A 5,945-nucleotide genomic window follows, 5' to 3' on the forward strand; every position below is an offset into this window, starting at 1 on the left:
ACCATCATTTCATAATTACACCACCATCAGACAAGACCGGATTGACGACTATGGCGGTGGACTCATCACCCTGATCCATCACTCCATCTGTTTTGTGGACACAAGTGCCACAACCAAAATTCTCCTCCCTACCACAGATAACACAACAGAAATCCAATCCATTCGAATCCGCACAGGCAACAAATCAACACTGACAATAGTTAACATGTACATTCCCCCCCAATCATCCCCCACAGTTCCAGACACCTTCAGGCCTCATTTTAGCCAACTAGCCTCAATCCCCAACCTGATCATGGGTGGTGACTTCAACGCCAAGTCGTCTGCCTGGTATGTCGACAACCCTGACACAGACAGAGGGCTTGATATACAGACTCAGTTTGACACATTGACTATCATGAACAACACACATAATCATACACATATCCCACACCAAGCCCTCTACACTCCCTCCTCTCCTGATATCACCTTCTGCTCCCCCTGCCTAACCCCAACAACATCATGGAGAGTGGTCGGAACCCTTGGCTCTGACCACCTTCCAATCATCATCACCACCAAAACAAGATGCACCCCAGTCGGCCACAGACACACTTACACCAATTACAAGAGAGCTAACTGGGAAGCTTTTACTGAAGAGACAGAACAACATTTTGAAACAGTTAACAGTACACCAATCACAAACATAAACAATGCTGTGCACACTTTTAATACAATCATACAAAATGCAGACAAGAGATACATCCCTAGAGGCAACAGAAAATCACACAACCCCAACTTCACACCAGAAATCCAAAGCCTCATCAGACAACGTGACACACTTAAACACGGTACCCCCACACCTATCCCTCAAAACATAGCAGACCAAATACAAACACTAAACACTGTGATTGCCAATAAAATACATGAACAAAAAACACAAAATTTGCAAAACTTTATCAATACACTTGATCACAAAACAAACACCAGCAAATTGTACAAAACACTCAACAGCATTACACTATCCAACAGTAACACTACACGCTCTCACGCAGCAATAATCACAACAACAGATAATCTACCCTCAAACAGACAACAACCAAACGCACTCATACGTCATTTTGCACAGACAAGCCATCTCACTTCTCACCCTGACGACCGACGCACCATTCGACGTAAGAAAGACTTTCCCACAGACTCAGACTATATACCCTTCATAGACAGTCAGACAAAACTCATAATACATAGTCTCAAGCACTCATCTGCCTGTGGCCCTGATAACATAAGCAACATCCACCTAAAACACATTGGACCACAAGGTATACACGCACTCACAAACATTGCAAACTACAGCTATTCACACAACACTATACCCGACATCTGGAAACATGGTAAAATAATCACCATTCCAAAACCGAACAAAGACCCAAAAATCCCAACATCGCACCGTCCAATCACACTTCTCTGCACCCCCTCTAAAGTCATTGAACGCCTAATACTTAAACTTGTCACACCACATATTCCCCTTGCTGACTCACAACACGGTTTTAGGCCACTACACTCCACAAACACTCTTCTGACAAACCTCACACAAAGAATTTTAGATGGCATCAATTCAGATAGGCCCCACCAAAGAACACTTCTTATAACATTAGACATTAGTAAAGCTTTTGATGCTATCCCCCGCCACAACCTAACAAATAAAATATATAACACAGACATGCACAATAACACCAAAAGATGGCTGGCCAATTATCTGGCAGGTAGGAATGCTTACGTGTTATATAATGGCCAATCATCGCACATCAGAAACATTAAGAACGGAGTACCACAGGGCTCAGTTCTATCCCCCACACTATTTAATCTATACATGCATGACTTACCCACGCCAGACACCTCAGAAATACAAATCTCTTCCTACGCAGACGACATAACAATCACATGCACACATCGTAACACAGACAAAGCTGCAGAAATAATCCAGCCATACCTTGACACACTCAACACATGGTTCATCACAAACAGACTCAAAATAGCTCCAACCAAATCTACAGCAACACTTCTCACCAACTGGACAAAAGAACACAAATACATACCTCATCTCTACATCAACAACACTCTAATACCACACACAAACACAAAGAAAATTCTTGGTGTAACATACGATACATCCATGTCTTTCAAACAACACATCACAAACATAAAAAACAAATGCACACCTAGACTTAACGCACTTAAGTCAATCACTGGAACAACATTTGGACAAAACAAAGAAACTGATATAACAATATACAAACAATGCATACGCTCAGTGTTGAATTATGCGAGTCCTGCATGGGCTCCTAATCTCAGTGAGACACACCACAACACCCTTCAAATCATACAAAACAAAGCCCTAAAAACAATTACAGGCTGCACAAATACAACACCTACAGACCATTTACACCATGAAACAAAAGTCCTCAAAGTCAAGGACCACCTCGACATGAGAGGCACACAAACACTTGCCGCAGCCACCACAAACACATTACACCCGCTACACTACATAGCAGAACACCCACACACACCAAGAAACATTAAAACAACACCCAAAGACCTTTATCACGCACAGATACTCTCTTCTCTTCCTCCACAACCACCAAATACCAGCCTCCAGAAACATATTCATAATCATATCACTCACCGCTCCATTAACACACTGAAAGACAACACACTGCTGCATGCCAGACCCCCTGATATCCACCCTTCTGAATCCTCTCTCCCACGAAAGGACAGAGTCCACTTGGCCAGACTGCGGTGCGGTCACCACCCAGCACTTCTAAGCTACCAGAAGAGGCTGGATGACCGCATTGTGAACAGCTGCCCAGGATGTAACACTTCACCCCATACCATACAACACATAATGGAAGACTGCATTATACACAATCATGCACGCAAACAACACAACATACGCTCTATAAAGGATTTGTGGGAAAACCCAGTTTCGGCTATGGCATTCCTTGGGGAGACGGGACTGCTCGGACAGACAGTCTAGGGAACGACAACAACAACAACAACAACTGGTCTCCGAATGACAAGCTGGATGGTCAACTCGTCCTCAAAATTAATTTTCTAAAAACTGTCCAAATGTGTTATCTATTGTTTGTATATATGTTTTTTTAATGTTTTGGTGGTTTTTAACTTTAATCTATTTTTATTTATATTTATGTTACTAAACATAAGCTGAAGTCCAATATTTGTGCTTCACCAGTAATGTAAGGTGCTCTATGTTTGTTCAAAAAGTCCTAATCACACCTCTTTCACACCCCACTGCTCTGGTCACACCTCAGATGTGCTCTTTGTTTGCTCAAAAAATACTAATCACACCCCACTACTTGGGCCACACCTCAGATGTGCTCTATGTTTGCTCAAAAAGTGCTTATCACACCTCTTTCATACCCCCACTGCTTGGGTCACACCTCTTTCACACCACAGAATCTGCTCAACACCTAGGCAAGGTCAGTGGGGGTATGACCTGTAGCTCGTCTGGCATTGTTTGAGGAGCTCAGTAAAACTGACATGACTTGTCCTGATATGCCAAATGTCAGACAAGCTACAGGTCATCACTTCACAGAAGGATGGTCGGAAGATCCTCCTCAATGGGTTCGTGTACACAAAGAAGAACATTTCCAAGACGACCGGTGAAGGCATCTGGCGGTGTGTTCGGCGTGATCTCAAGGGTCTTGCTCGCTTGTGGATCACTGACGGCCTGAGTGAACACAGGCTGGATGGTGAGCATGTCCACCTTTCAGACAATGTGGCATGCGAGGTGGAGGTTGCTCGCCAGTCTATGAAGAGGAAGGCTACCGTCACCAACGACCGCCCAAACCAGATCCTCAGCTTCACCATCGCCGACCTGGACGACGAGGTCAAGGCAAGGATGCCTAGACCTGACGTCAGCAAGCGTGTCTTTCGACGAGTCCGGTCTGGTCACCGGCCTTGGGATCCACAGTCTCTGCAGGAGTTGGATATCTCAGGTCCCTGGGCCTCCAACCTCCTCTTTGACAACGGTCCTGACGCTTGGTGAGCGTGTCATCATCTTCGCCTCCACTGCCCATCTGGAGAAGCCTGTTGCCTCTGATGAATGGTGCATGGATGGCACCTTTTCCGTCGCTCCTAGGCTGTTCACCCAGCTCTATGTCATCCAGGGTCGCGTAGGTGAGGGCTACCTTTCTCTGGCATTTGCCTTGCTCCAGCGCAAGACACAGACCAGCTACGAGCAGGTCTTCCGTGTCCTGGAGGAGTACGGCTGTGACCCCGCCAGCGTCGTCGTGGACTTCGAGAGGCCTGTAGAGCTGGCCCTTCGTGTGGTGTTCGGCGAGCAGATCCAGGTCCGGTTCTGCTTTTATCACCTGAGCCAGTCCATCTGGAGGCAGATCCAGGGCCTGGGTCTCAAGAACCTGTATGAAGGGGATGCCGAGTTTCGTCTCTTCTGCGGCCAGTTGGATGCCCTGGCGTTCCTACCACCTGAGGAGGTCAAATCAGGCATGGCTCATCTCCAGTCCACCATGCCCGACGAATCTGAGGCCCCAGTCGAGTACTTCAACTCAACTTACGTCTCTGGGCCGCTCCGTCACCAGCGCCGAGTCACCACCACCCTTGAGTCATCAAGTCTCTTCGACTTCGCCGCAGTCCACCAATGTTCGCTCCTGACCAGTGGAACCAGCACCATGCCACGTTAGCCAACGAGCCACGCACCAACAACATCTGTGAGGGCTGGAACAATAAATTCTCCAGTCTAGTAGGCCACACCAATCCAACCATATGGAAGCTCATCGAGTGTCTCCAGGCAGAGGCAGCCACCGTAGATGCAGTCCTCCTCCAGGATGACCGTGGAATCCGTCAGAACAAGCGGTGTTACATCGAGCTCCAGGTTCGCCTGTACAACCTGGTGGGGGCTACAAGGCAGGAAAACTATCCCAGACCTACTGCGTGGCATCAGCCAAAACCTGCGAGGTGGTCAACCCAACGTCTATGCCATTACCTGTGTATAATTTAAAAAATGGTGTACATAATATCTAATTGTATTTGGATTCTTGCTATTTTGAGTAACATATAATACCTGTGTATTATTTAATAAAGTGTTGTCCATAATGTATTATGGTATTTTGATTCTTGTCATTTTGAATAATATATAATACCTATGTATTACCTGTGCATTATCTAATAAAGTCTTGTACATAATATATTACGGTATTTTGATTCTTGCTAAATATCTCAAAACTATTGTTTAAATAAAAAAAATTGTTGAAAAAAAAAACTGGGGACGAGATATCCTATTCTTTGGGGACCAGTTGTCCTATGGGAGCAGTTTTGGGGACCAATTGACCGTTCACGGTCCCCACCAGAAACCATATGGGTCACGTAGTCAATGAACCTGGAGAAGACTGACGTCACCTTTTCTGGAAGAGTGTCTCTCTCTCTCTCTCTCTCTCTCTCTCTCTCTCTCTCTCTCTCTCTCTCTCTCTCTTTTTTGCTGACGCCAGACGATTCTTTTCGGATCCAGAACACTCTCGTCTTTACAGAGGGAGGAGGAGGAGATCGAAGAGGAAGAGAAGGGGGTGAGTCAGAGGGGAAGAAGGAGGCAGAAGGGGAGAAGGAGGAGACTGTATAGAAGGAGGGGGAAGAGGAGGACGTGGGAGAGGAGGACACTGTATAGTCCTCCTTCTATACAGTCTCGTCCTGTATAGAAGAAGGGAAAGAGAAAGAGGAGGAATAAATGGAGAAGAAGGAGGAAGAAGAGGTAAAGAAGGAGACTGTATAGACTGGGCAGGAGAAGGAGTCTCTATAGAAGGCGGGAGGAGAAGGAGAAAGAAGAGGAGGAGGAACAGGTAAAAGAGACTGTATAGACTGAGCAGGAGAAGGAGTCTGCATAGAAGGAGGGAGGAGGAGGAGGAACAGGTAAAAGAGACTGTATAGACTGAGCAGGAGAA

At 46.0% G+C, this 5,945-nt stretch overlaps 1 pseudogene; it reads left to right on the plus strand.

Annotated features, from left to right (window-relative positions):
• The first annotated feature begins 3,553 nt into the window (after positions 1 to 3,553).
• Positions 3,554 to 5,071, plus strand: LOC143019633 (uncharacterized; annotated as a pseudogene).
• Positions 5,072 to 5,945: the final 874 nt, after the last annotated feature.

The sequence above is a fragment of the Oratosquilla oratoria genome, chromosome 3 (assembly GCF_046742065.1).
Source record: "Oratosquilla oratoria isolate Oo_2021 chromosome 3, ASM4674206v1, whole genome shotgun sequence".
Lineage (NCBI taxonomy): Eukaryota > Metazoa > Arthropoda > Malacostraca > Stomatopoda > Squillidae > Oratosquilla > Oratosquilla oratoria.